This window comes from Pongo abelii, chromosome 6, assembly GCF_028885655.2.
Source record: "Pongo abelii isolate AG06213 chromosome 6, NHGRI_mPonAbe1-v2.0_pri, whole genome shotgun sequence".
Lineage (NCBI taxonomy): Eukaryota > Metazoa > Chordata > Mammalia > Primates > Hominidae > Pongo > Pongo abelii.
Genome location: NC_071991.2, coordinates 13,386,524 through 13,400,702, shown reverse-complemented (window position 1 = coordinate 13,400,702; position 14,179 = coordinate 13,386,524). Strand labels below are relative to the sequence as shown.

Genomic DNA, 14,179 nt, shown 5'->3' with positions numbered 1-14,179 from the left:
GCCTCGGCTGTGCTGCTTCTTTGGGGGTGAAGAGAGTGGGGAGGCAGAAGCCAGGTGAGAACAAGAGTGGGTTGGGGCCTCCTTGCAGGGCTGGGGTTGGCCCAGGGAGAGGGCAGTGTCCCAATCTCAGAGATCTGTCCTGGCTTCTCAGGGTGGTGGGGGGTTGGGGGAGCTTCCTGAGGGACACCTGTGGCTGCCTAGATAGGATTGGGGGATCCCAGCGGGATGGTCCCTGCTCCAATCCCACCATGTCCTAGGACAGCAGCAAGGGTTCCTGGGGCTTCAGCCTGAGAAAAGTCCCTGTGATTTGACCTGGCGTCCCTCTGCCGGGCTCCCTGCTGTGGCCTGGGCTGGGGTCCTGATGCCCTCCTTCCATAGCTGGCATCAGGCAGGGGGTGGAGAGTTGGGGGACTCGCCTGAAATCTTCCCTCAGTCACTTCCCCCACCTCCTCTCGGGGCAGGCAGAGGCCTTCACAGACATGGGGGCCTCCCCACAAAATGTTCCATCCAGAGCCAACCCTTCTGCTTGTGGGCCTCACAGCCTGGGCCTGATGGGGCCTTTGCCACATGAGACAGTGTGAGTGAGAGGACTCTGGGCTTCGAGACTCCCCAGGAACGTGGCAGGCCCTAGGTGGCAGGGCAGTGTTGTTCCGGAGCCAGGCTGAGGCTGCTCCCCCAGCTGGGGTGAGTACTCCTGGGGAGGAAGGGCACCTGCCCCTCAGCCCCTCCCTGGGTCTGCATGGGGGACATCCCAGGAAGTGCCAGCTGCCAATCAGGAACCACGCCCTACATCCGTCTCAGGGGCGGCCTGCCCGGAGGCTGCGTCCACCTGCACCACCCTTCACAGCCCAGCGCACTGCCCCAGGCAGGCCCTGATGTGGCCTTGCCAGGACCCAGCTCCATCCAGCCCCCAGCTCTGCACTGGGAAGAAGGTGGTTGCAGGTGGTCAGGCCTGCCTTCCTCAGCTGGTGGTCATCCTCCTCCTCCCAGAAGCCCTCAGCACTGGCCTAGGCAGCTCAGCAGTTCCTCCAGGGCTGGGGGCTCAAGGAACAGAGGAAGGGGTGCTGCAGAGGTCCCCAAGGAGGGTCAGGAAGGCAGCACCGGGAGGAAGATGACAGGGAGGGAAGGAGGAGAGCAAGAGCACCCTGGACCTCGGACAGGGGTGTGAACGGTGGGGCTTGTAAGGTCTCAGGGGAAGCCTGAAGGGGATCTCCAGAAAGCTGGGTTTCTCTAAGAAGCAGACAAAGGAGGAGCAAAACAAAATTGACCAGCTGATTTAATAAGTTGATGTAAAAATTTTACAGTCGGCTAACCCTGGGAGGAGGAGTCTCTCCCTAGTCAGTGAGGCACCAGATGCCAGAGCATTGGCAATGTACAAGGGGCTCAGCCCTGTGGCTCATGTCTGTAATCCCAGCACACTGGGAGGATGCCTTGAGCCTGGAAGATTGAGGTCAGCCTGGGTAACATAGTGACACCAAGTCTCTGCAAAAAAGAAGAAAATTAGAGGGGAACTGTGGTGCATGCCTATAGTCCCACCTACTGGCAGAGTGAGACCATGTCCCCCACTAAAAAAATGCCAAGAATGCAGGAAATGTAGATAATATGGGCCCTGTGATGGGTGGAGGCCAAATAGATCAATACAGAATTGAAGAAGACACAGAGCACTTGTATTTCCCTTCGGGCATAGCACGCTGGCTAGGACTCCAGTACCGTGAAGGGAGGCAGTGAGCAGACATCTGTGCCTCATGCCTGATCTCAGGGGGATAGCAGGAACAGGGTGGGTGCCAAGGAGGGGCAAGGGGCCGGGGCAGGGATAGATGTGGCCGGTGAGAGAAGGAGGATAGTTGTTGGGGGAAGGTGGGGACATACAAGCAGCGGTTCTCAAAACGTGGTACAAGGTCCTGGCCCCTCCCTGCCCCTGCTCCTGAACACACTGCATCCCGTGCCTCTCCCATGGCCACCTGCTGGGCTAACGGGCTGGATTTAGGCTCTGCCCATGTTGGAATCATGCCCTCCTCCAGGGCCACCTCCTCCCACAGGTCCCCTGTGTAAGAGAGCCACAGCCCCAGGCTTAGCCCCAGGCCCTGTCACTGCTGTTGGGGGAGGGAGGATGAACCACCCCGGGAGACCTCACACCATCCCGGAGCAGAAATCTTGACACAAAAGGAATCTCCCATGGGGGTTCAGCTGGGTCCAGGGCCCGGAAAGTGACATAAACATGCACCTTGAATCTAAGGAGAACGCACATGGCGGTACTGGGCCTGAGGCCCCTGGGGAGTATGTACCCTTCAGAGCTACCCAGAGGCTGTTGGCTAAAAGTTCTATGTGGCCCCCTCCTCGGGCAGCCTGGTAAGCAGGTGACCTTCCAGCTGGGTCCCACGGCTCGTGGGGCAAGGCAGGAATGGAACCAAGAGTCAGTCCTCAGTGGCTGGGCGTTGTATCCCATGCCTGTAATCCCAGCACTTTGGGAGGCTGAGGTGGGCAGATCACTTGAGGCCAGGGGTTCGAGACCAGCCTGGCCAACATGGTGAAACCCCGTCTCTACTAAAAATACAAAAATTAGCTAGCTGGGTGTGGTGGCATGCACCTGTAATTCCCAGCTACTTGGAAGGCTGAGGCAGGAGAATTACTTGAACCCAGGAGGCAGAGGTTACTGTGAGCCAAGATCGCACTACCGCACTCCAGCCTGGGCAACACAGTGAGAATCCATCTCAAAAAAAAAAAAAAAGTCCTCAGGCAGGGCAGGCCACCCTCTTGAGGCCCTGCCCAGACAGCCAGGGGATCCCTTGTCCTCTCTTCAGCCTACCTTTGCAGGTGGGACCAGTTCAGTCCAAAGCCCCTGTGCCTCAGTTTCCCTGTGGGGTGAACGAGGAGAATGAGGTGTTTAGGGCCTGGCTCAGACGGAGGGGTTTCCTGAGCACGGGGAACCTATTTCCTCAGACCTGTGAAGGGAGGGAGGGCAGGGTGGCCTGGCTGGCCCTGGGAAGCACAGAGGAGCCTACTGGGACCAGGGAAGAGACTGAGAAGAGAAGGGAGGCCTGTCCTGCCTGCTTCTGTCTCAAGAAGGCTGATGCCACTACCCCAGAGAGGGTGGGCAGAGCCTCCTACGGAGGGAGCCCTGTGGGCCACCAGAGCTCCCCACTCCAGTGACCACCCTTGGGCAGAGGCCGGCAGATCCCCCTGTTAGAGATGGGCCCAGGACTGTGTGCGGGATGCTCACTGTTGCTCTGAGCCTTCACTTCCTTCAGTGTCCAAGGAACCTTCTGGTTCAGCCAGAGGCTCAAGTGTGTGGAGGGAATGACCTGAGGGGCTGTATGAGGGAGCAACCTCCTGGGACTCCCCCACCCCTGAGTTCCTGCACTCAGAAATTGAGGCCCAGAGATCCAGGTAGAGGGGGCTCCAGTCCTGGACCCGCCATTGCAAGTCACGTGGCCTGGGACAGGGCTTCTCTGAGTTCTGTCCCCTCCTTTGTAGGGCGAGGAGGTCAGAGGGGAGCCTGCAGATCCAGTCTCACCCCTTGATCTGGGGGTCAAGGAGTGGCCTCCAGAAGGACCAGTCTCTGTGTAGGGGACCGTCAGCCCCCTCACCGCTTGAGCAAGATTGTGGTCCCTGCACCAGGGGAGTGGGCCTGGGACGGGAAGAGGCCAGCTGGGCCATGGTGGTGCCAGGGGACTGCATGGGGGCCCCTGCCAGGCAGGGAGAGGGACAGAGGACAAGCTGGGGGCTCTAGTGCTTGGGCTGGGGGCTGAGCGCCTGTGACCTCCACCGGCTCCCTCCTCCTCTCTGAGGACTGAATCTGGGGTGCAGCAGGGCAGAGATTCAGGCCTGCCTTTCCTCTCTCTGAAAGAGCCTGCGCTGGCCCTGGGCAGAGAGAAGGATGAGAAGTGAGGCTGAATGAGGTGGGGGCTGCAGGGATCCAGGTGGGAGGGGCCCAGCCACCAAGGTCAGGCCCGGCCCCTCAGCAGGAGGATGGGGACTGCGGCCCTTGGGCAGGGCTGACTTGACACTGACCACAAGGGAGGCTCTTTTGCAATAAGGGAAAAGAAGCTAGATGGATAAAGGAAGTGCTGGTCACCCTGGAGGCGCATGGGTTTGGGGAAGGCCCCCGGCCCCCACAGCCCTCTGTGGAGCCTGAGCCCAGCTCTCCCCACTCACCTCAACCCCCAGGCGGCCCCTCCACAGGGCCCCTCTCCTGCCTGGACCACTGTGCTGGTCTCCCCGTCCCCTGGAGGAGAGCAAGGCCATGGGTTGGCCCCTGCTGCTGCCGCCAGCATTTCTGCAGGCTGGTGAGTGCCCAGGACTGCCCAGATGTGGGCTCTGCCCAAACCACAGGAGGGGCCAACCTGAGACAAAAGGGGAGGGCCCAGGCTCCCACCCCCAGCAAACAAGGGCGGGTCCCACAGTGGCGGGTGCCCCCATCCTCTCCCCCTCCTCCCTCCCCCATGCCTGAAGAGTGGGAGACCCAGGCCAGAGGTCAGTCCAGCCACCTGTCACACGACTGCCTGTGGGTGAAGGTGCGGGAGGGTCTGGGGTCACCCTCTTTGTGTCTTGCGGTGGCTTCAAGGTCTTTCCCCGACTCCCTCCCTCCCTCCTCTAGGTGGCTCCACAGGATATGGTCCAAGCTACCCTTATGGGATCACTCAACCGAAACACCTGTCAGCCCCCATGGGTGGCTCCGTGGAAATCCCCTTCTCCTTCTATCACCCCTGGGAGTTAGCCACAGCTCCTGACGTGAGAATATCCTAGAGACGGGGCCATTTCCACGGGCAGTTCTTCTACAGCACAAGACCGCCTTCCATTCACAAGGATTACTTGAACCGGCTCTTTCTGAACTGGACAGAGGGTCAGAAGAGCGGCTTCCTCAGGATCTCGAACCTGTGGAGGAAGGACCAGTCTGGGTATTTCTGCCGAGTTGAGCTGGACACACGGAGATCAGACAGGCAGCAGTGGCAGTCCATCGAGGGGACCAAACTCTCCATCACCCAGGGTGAGTCCAGCTGCCCTGGCACCTGCTTTGCCCACTGCAGTGAGGCTTTTATGATCACTGGCGACGCCATCCCCATCATCTCAGACCCCACTTCTGACGACCTCTAAGTTCTCTCTTTGGCCCCTAACACTTCCTCAGGCCTTTGCCACCTCTCCCCTTTTCTCTTCCCCTCAATTGTCTCCACATCTGATCTGCTTTCTCTGACAATCCCCTCACTGTCCCCTCCAGATCCAGCCCCGCCCCCACTCCTCAGGCCTCAGCATCTGACAGACCCTCCAATTGTCCTTCTGCTGAGACCAGTTCGGTCGGGGAGACCCTAGAGGGCACTAGAGGAATTAAAGACACACACACACACAGAAATATAGAGGTGTGAAGTGGGAAATCGGGTCTCACAGCCTTCAGAGCTGAGAGCCTCGAACAGAGATTTACCCACGTATTTATTAACAGCAAACCAATCATTAGCATTGTTTCTATAGATATTAAATTAACTAAAAGTATCCCTTATGGGAAACAAAGGGATGGGCCAAATTAATTGCAGCAGGAACACGCTCTTAAGACACAAATCGCTCATGCTTTTGTTTGTGGCTTAAGAACGCCTTTAAGCAGTTTTCCGCCCTGGGTGGGCCAGGTGTTCCTTGCCCTCATTCCCATAAACCCACAACCTTCCAGCTTGGGCATTAGGGCCATTATGGACGTGTCACAGTGCTGCAGAGATTTTGTTTATGGCCAGTTGTGGGGCCAGTTTATGGCCGGATTTTGGGGGGCTTGCTCCCAATATGTCTCCCTTCTTTGATTTGCAAAGAGATAAAAGCAAGGGGAGCTTTGTCACAGTGAGCCACTGCTCACAGGAGTCGGAATCCGCATCTGCAGACTATACAAAGACAAACAACATAGATTAAAAGCACAGTCATCATTGAAATCACAGAGCTTCCAAGTGTTTTTATCCGTTTTAATGGGTCACTAGCTGCTAATTTGTCTGCAGCTCCTTCAAGCACTCCACTTCCTGGCATTAAGGTCAGGTGTGCCTGGGATGCTTTAAATATTTGTTCTTTTAATTTTACTATAACCAAAAACAAGTTTGTAGAGTGTCCTTCTAGATGCTGTTTTATTCTTTTCCAAATTTTGGTCTTAAAGAGAGCATTTAATAGTTTCTACAAATCCTTATGTTTAGCTCCTAGAGCGGGCCATATCATTGAGGTTGGGGTGCCACTATACTGCTATGGTTCCAGATAATAGGAACTTTTGCCATACTTACTATTTCTACCATGTGACCGTTTTGTTGAGATCATCTGAACATAGTGTGACTGTGGCACGCAGACTGAGAGGTGCAATTTAAGCTAAACATCCCCTTAGGGGACCAATTAGTAATGATTCCATAGGAACAGTCGTGCAGCACCTCTGCCTGTTCTGCAAAGCAATCTTCCTAAACAAGTACGTTCATTTTTTCTAACTGGGTCCAGTCCTGTTTACAAATAGGTTTTTGAGGGCGATATGCCTCAATTATAGGAGCAGGTTTATTATGGTAAATATTGAGATCAGAAAGCATGTGTAACTCTGTCAGAGTGATTGCTTCCAGGCATTATTACCAGCCCTTATTGAAGGAACACTCACGGCAGTGGTGATAACCACTATCATAGCTACCATTAAATTATTCATTGTGACTGGTTGTCCCGCTTTCCTCAGGTTTTCTTCTGCCATCTGTGACAGCTTCTTGATTTGTCCCCAGGTGGGTGGCTGTGTTCAACGAGTGTTGCTCGTGACAGTTGGGGTCCTCCTCAGCATCAGCCTCGACATGGCTGCAACTGGGGGGTCCTCGGGATCTTCCCGGAGTCTCTTCCTTGGCATTTGGCTCATGATAAGATTTCAGGTGTCTTGATGGTGTCCAAATCGGCTGTTGATTTTTTCCTGGAGACATACAAGCATAACCTCTACCCCAAGTTATTATTTTACCTATTTCCCAACTTTCTGTTATCGGATCTTTTTACCACATAATGCTAGATTTAATTGTGGATGGGCTGTCCTGTAATCCCTATTTTTCTTCCTTTTTTGTTTTTGTCATCAGTTGTTCATCTGTATGAAATCGTAACTGAGCATTTTCAATTAACTGTGTGGAGTGAACCATGTATGGAGACTCAGAAATCACATTAATAGGCATATCAAAAGCAGTCCATACCTCAATTACAGCTACAAGCTCCGCTTTTTGAGCTGAAGTATAGGACATCTGGAAAACTTTACTTTTTGATCCAGAATAAGAAGCTTTACTATTACTAGATCCATCTGTAAAAACATTCTCAGCACCTTCAATTGGTTTAAATTTAGTTATTTTAGGGAGAATCCAATTAGTTAATTTCAAAAACTGAAACAGCTTTGTTTTAGGAAAATGATTATCGAGAATACCCACAAAGTCAGCTAAATGGGTTTGCCAAGTAAGACTATAAAAGCTTGCTATATTTGTGCCTTCATGAGAGGGACAATAATTTCTCCAGGATCATATCCATGTCATTTAACAATCCGAGTTCTAGGCCGGACACGGTGGCTCACGCCTGTAATCCCATCACTTTGGGAGGCCAAGGCGGGCAGATCACAAGGTCATGAGATCGAGACCATGCTGGCCAACATGGTGAAACCCCGTCTCTACTAAAAATACAAAAATTAGCTGGGCATGGTGGCGCATGCCTGTAGTCCCAGCTATTCGGAAGGCTGAGGCAGGAGAATCACTTGAACCTGGGAGGCAGAGGTTGCAGTGAGCCAAGACTGCGCCACTGCACTCCAGCCTGGGTGACAGAGCGAGACTCCGTCTCAAAAAAAAAAAAAAAAAAAAAAAAAAAAAATCCGAGTTCTCCCAATCCCTATCATAGTAGCGATTTGATCTAAAAAAGGAGTTAGAGTCCGTGAATTAGTATGTGGAAGAAAAAGCCACTCTACTAAGTCCTGTTCTTGGACAATAACACCAATAGGTGAATGCTGAGTTGAAAAAATTAGCAAATCTAGAGTCTTCTCTGGATCTATTCTATTTATTTGAGCTTTATGGACTTGCTTCTCAATCAGTTGTTTAACTCTGCCTCAGCCTCTTTTGTTAATTGTCAAGGGCTAGTGAGACTAGGATTTCCTCTAAGGATAGAAAACAGATTACTCATGGCATAGGTAGGAATGCCTAGAGCAGGTCGTATCCAATTAATATCCCGTAGTAATTTTTGAAAGTCATTTAATGTTTTTAGTTGATCCTTACATATGGTTACTTTCTGTGGCACAATGGTAGTGTCATTTACTAAGGTCCCCAAGTAGGAGTAAGGAGTAGTAGTCTGAATTTTCTCAGGAGCTATAATTAAACCAGCATGAGAAATCGTATTTTGTAAGTGATCATAACATTGGAGTAATATTTCTTGAGTGGCAACAGCACAAAGTATATCATCCATATAGTGAATAATGTAACACTGAAAATTTTTTACGAGTAGGTTCAATTGCTTGCCCCACATATGTCTGACAAATTGTGGGACTGTTTAACATGCCCTGTGGCAACACTTTCCAATGATAATGCTTAGCAGGCTGCAGGTTGTTTACTGCAGGAATTGTAAATGCAAACTGTTCACAGTCTTGCTCAGCTAACGGGATAGTAAACAAACAGTCTTTTAAATCTATGACTATTAAAGGCCAATTCTTTGCAATTATAGCAGGAGAAGGCAGTCCTGGCTGTAATGCTGTCATAGGTTGTATAACTGAATTGATGGCTCTTAAGTCAGTTAACATTCTCCATTTACCTGATTTTTTCTTAATTATGAAAACTGGAGAATTCCAAGTGGAAAATGTTGGAGCTATGTGCCCATTTCTAATTGTTCAGTAACTAATTTCTCTAAAGCCTCCAGTTTCTCTTTACTTAGTGGCTGTTGTTCTATCCAAATTGGCTTATCTGTTAACCATTTTAAAGGTATAGGTTCTGGAGGCTTAACAATGGCCGCCATCAAAAATGATTTTGTAATCTTTGGCGGGAACTTTTTAAAACTTGCAAATTTTTTTCTAGTCCCATACCAGTGACATACCCCATTTCATACATCATATGTTGACTTCGAGGGCTATATAATTGTTCTGGAATTAGAACTTGTGCTCCCCATTGTTGTAATAAATCTCTTTCCCATAAATTTATAGGTACAGAAGTTATAATTGGTTGAATAGTCCCAGGTTGTCCATCAGGCCCTTCACAATGCAAAATATAACTACTTTGATATACTTCAGGGGCTTTACCAACTCCAACTATGTTAAATTGAGCGGGTTGAATTGGCCACGCACACAGCCAGTGCTGTAGAGAAATTATTGAAATGTCCGCTCCTATATCTACCAAACCTTTAAATTTCTTTCCCTGAATAGTTATTTCACAGGTAGGATGTTTATCAGTAATTTGATTTACTCAATAAGCTGCTTTGCCTTGTTTATTTGTGCTTCCAAATCCTCCTGTTCGTTTAATTTCACTTTTTCCCATTCCCACATGTGGCACAATCAGGAGCTGTGCTATGCACTCTCCTGGATCTGCTTTCCAGGGAACAGAAGTAGATATAACAATTTGAATTTCCCCATTGTAATCTGAATCAATGACTCCTCTATGTATTTGTACCCCTTTTAAACCTAAACTAGACCTTCCTGTAAGTAATCCTATTGTCCCCGATGGCAAGGGCCCACAGACTCCTGTTGGGACCTTTTGTGGGGGTTCCCCAGGCAGAAGGCTCACAGCTTTTGTGCAGCATAAATCTACTGTGGCACTACTGGCTGTGGTGGGGAACAGACATTGTACGGTGGTGAGGGAATGGCCTGAGCTGGAAATGCCCCAGTTTAGAACGGGGCCCGGGACGGGTCCTTCATGGTGATAAAGATGGGAAATCAGGTTCCCATCTTTATCAAACTTAGAGTGACAATGACTAGCCCAATGTTTTCCTTTTTTACATTTCGGACATATTTCAGGCTCAACAGTTTTCTTTCTTCCCCTGTCTGGCAGCCTGACTCTCTGATTTTTTCTACATTCTTTTTTAGTATGACCATGCTTCCCACAGTTAAAACAAGCTCCAGGAAATGGAGTATTTTCTTTATCCACTGTCAGTCCTGCCATTGCCTGTGCCAACAAAGTAGCTTTATGCAGATTACCTCCGATACCATCACAGGCCTTGATATAATCAACTAAATGTGCTTTCCCTCTGATAGGTCACAGAACAGCCTGGCAATCGGGATTAGCATTGTCGAAAGCTAATAACTGCAACACTATATCCTGAGCAGATGAATCTGCAATCATCTTTTTAAGAGTCTCCTCTAACCGAGCTATAAAATCAATGTATGGTTCTCTTGGTCCCTGTTTTATAGCACTAAAGGAAGGGTATTGTTCTCTACCTGAAGTGATTTTTTCCCAAGCTCTAATGCACACTCCTCTAAGCTATTCTGTGGCATCATCCTGCATGACCAGTTGTGCATCTAAACCAGCCCAGCCACCAACCCCCAAAAGTTGGTCTGCAGTTATATTAATTTGAGGTTGGGGCTGGGCATTGCGAGCAGCCTGAGTGGAAGCTTCATCTGCCCACCGAGTTTTAAATTGTAAGAACTGAGCAGGAGTTAGACAAGCTCGAGTAAGAGCGTCCCAGTCAGTAGGAATCATCTGACTGGAAACAGCAACATCTTTAACAGTCCCATTACAAAAGGAGAACCTGGTCCATATTGATTAATAGCTTGTTTAAATTATTTGAGTAATTTAAAAGGAAAAGGCTCAAATGTAGATGTAATATTTCCCTGTTGATCTGGGGGGGGGGGTGTATTCTAACAGGGAACTGCCAAGCCTCTATATCACCCTCTCATCTAGCTTGCTGAATTCCTGCCTGAATAGAACTAAGAGCGGTCACTCAAGGTGCTGCTTGAACAGTCACTGGGGCAACTACTTTTCGCCCAGTGTCCTCCAGAAAAGAAGGATCTGGAGGGTCTTTTTCTTCAAAATAATAAGGAGAGGGTGCAGAAGGGTAGGAATGAACCTCTCCCTCCTTTGCTGCTTTAGCTTTAGCTGGCAAACAAACCTGCTCTGTAACCTCTTCTGTTACTTCGTTATACTCTCCTTCTTCCTCATCATCAGTGTGAAAAAGTTCCAAGGTGGAATGAACCACAGCCCACACTTGTCCCACTGTTAACCTGATGCTTCCGAGCTCCCCTTCTTACTCACTGCAGGGATTGTTTAAGAGTACTTGGGTGTCTTCCAGCTTAGTTCCACGTTCTCCAATCATTGCTCCAGCGACCTTTCGACCTGGATTCGAGCCCCCACATATGGGCACCACTTGCTGAGACCAGCTCGGTGGAGGAGACCCTAACTCAGCAGCGCTAGAGGAATTAAAGACGCACACAGAAATATAGAGGTATAAAGTGGGAAATCAGGGGTCTCACAGCCTTCAGAGCTGAGAGCCTCAAACAGAGATTTACCCACATACTTATTAACAGCAAGCCAGTCATTAGCATTGTTTCTATAGATCTTAGATTAACTAAAAGTATCCCTTAAGTAAAGGGATGGGTTGGGCTAGTTATCTGCAGCAGGAGCATGTCCTTAAGGCACAGATCACTCATGCTATCGTTTGTGGTTTAAGAACGCCTTTAAGTGGTTTTCCACCCTGGGTGGGCCAGGTGTTCCTTGCCCTCATTCCCATAAACCCACAACCTTCCAGTGTGGGCGTTATGGCCATCACGAACATGTCATAGTGCTGCAGAGATTTTGTTTATGGCCAGTTTTGGGGCCAATTTATGGCCAGATTTTGGGGGGCCTGTTCCCAACAGTGGGAGACTGGAGTTGTATTACTCAAATTGGTCTCCCCGAGCATTCAGGGAGCAGAGTTTTTAAGGACAGCCTGGTGGGTGGGGGGAAGCCAGTGAGCCAGGAGTGCTGATTGGTCAGGGATGAAATCATAGAGAGTTAGAGCTGTCTTCTTGTGCTGAGTCAGTTCCTGGGTGGGGGCTGCAACATTAGATGAGCCAGTTTATCAAACTGGATGGTACCAGCGGCTCCATCAAGTGCAGGGTCTGCAAAATATCTCAAGCACTGATCTTAGGAGCAGTTTAGAGAGGGGTCAGAATCTTGTAGCCTCCAGCTGCATGACTCCTAAACCATAATTTCTCATCTTGTAGCTAATGTTAGTCCTATAAAGGCAATCTAGTCCCTAGACAAGAAGGAGGTCTGCCTTGGGAAAGGGCTGTTATTGTCTTTGTTTTAAACTATAAACTATAAACTAAGTTTCTCCCAAAGTTAATTCAGCCTACACCCAGGAATGAACAAGGATAGCTTGGAGGTTAGAAGCAAGATGGAGTCAATTAAGTTAGATCTCTTCCACTGTCTCAGTCATAATTTTGCAAAGGCAGTTTCATGCCCAAGAGGTGAGGTCTCCCACCTTCCACCCAGCCCCCACTCTGCTGTGGGCATGGCACCACTGAGGTTACTGGGGTCCTCAACCTCTTTGTTCTGGCTTGTAAGACAGAAGTCCCTTGGCTGGGTGCGGTGGTTTGCACCTGTAATCTCAGCACTTTGGGAGGCCGAGGCGGGCGGATCACCTGAGGTCAGGAGTTCGAGACCAGCCTACTCAACATGGTGAAACCTCGTCTGTACTAAGAATAGAAAAATTAGGTGTGGTGGCGGGCACCTGTAGTCCCAGCTACTTGGAAGGCTGAGGCAGGAGAATCACTTGAACCCAGAAGGCAGAGGTTGCAGTGAGCCAAGATCGTGCCACTGCACTCTAGCCTGGGCGACAGAGCAAGACTTCATCTAAAAAAAAAACAAAAAACAGAGTTTCTATGGTGGGAGAAGCAAGCCAAAAAGACCTGAGGCTACTTCACCACTGAGTGCTCAGCCCCTAAATCAGGAGTGTCATTCAGAGAGAAGCATGGATTGTCCCATCCCCCAGCTATACAGCAATGGCACAGAGATTTTGCCCAGAAAGTGAGGCAGGCTGTGGCACAGAGATTTCCAAGTCCCTTCCCAAAGGAACTGACTTCATTGGCAACTGAATGTGGAAAGGTTGAAGCCTAAGGGTGCTCTCAAAAACAGTAGAGGTTGTGGTGAAAGATAATTGGAAAGAGATTGGCAGATTCATTAGAGATGTAGGCTAAACTTTAGGCTGGCTAGTTTTCTGGAAAGAGCCAGGGAAGGAGACCACTGAGAGGTGTCCTTCTGGGGTCAGAACAAATCTCAAACACTGACCTTGGGACCTATCTCTTTAAAAATTAGCCTGAATTTGATTGGATTAGTCTGACTGGGACAATTTATGCCACAGGGGAATGTTGAGAACAATAGAGCTCTATCAGGTATAGGTTTTATTAAAAAAGAGAGAGAGAGAGAGAACAACAGAGCAGTCAAGTAACAATTAGTAGAGCTTAACAACTGGGTGTGGTCAGGGAAAAACATGGTCAAATAGAGACCTTCCCAACCACTGTAATCTCAGGGTGACTTGGGCATATCCAAGGCTGCATCCCCTAAGAAGCAACATCAGAGGCCACATGCTTAGGAGAGGAAGAGGGTGGAATAGACTATGCTAAAATAATCCATCCAGGCCAGGTGTGGTTGTTCATGCCTGTAATCCCAGCACTTTGGGAGGCTGAGGCGGAGGATCTGCTTAAGTCCAGGAGTTTGAGATCAGCCTGGGCAACACAGACAGACCCTGCCTCTATAGAAAAAAAAAAAATGGAAAGAAAAAAGGTTAGCCAGGTGTGGTGGTGCATGCCTGTGGTTCCAACTACTTGGGAGGCTGATTTGGGAGGATCACTTGAGCCAGGGAGGTTGAGGCTGATGTGAGCTGTGATTGCACCAGTGCACTCAAGCCTGGGCAACAGAGTGAGACCCTGTCTCAAAAGGAAAAAAAATCCCTCCAGTTATTAAACAAATAAGCAAATAACAAAAATAACCCCTGTGAAGTGGATGATCAGTACTGTGTTGCTACACTAGATTATCTAAAGTGTTTAGTTTCCAACAAAAATATATGAGACATGCAAAGAAACAGGTGAGTATGACCCATACACCAGGAAAAAAGCAGGTAACAGAAACTGCCTGTGAGAGTGACCAGATGTCAGATTTAACAAAGACCTCAAAAAAGCTGTTAAAAATGTGTTAAAAGAACTGTTAGATATGAGTTCTAAATTTCTCTTCAAAGAATCAATATGTCAGTATGTTCAATTCTTTGCCTTCTACTTTTAAAC

General features: G+C 49.4%; 1 pseudogene; it reads left to right on the top strand.

Moving 5' to 3' along the window:
• The first annotated feature begins 89 nt into the window (after positions 1 to 89).
• On the top strand, positions 90 to 12,793 carry LOC100448185 (paired immunoglobulin-like type 2 receptor alpha; annotated as a pseudogene).
• Positions 12,794 to 14,179: the final 1,386 nt, after the last annotated feature.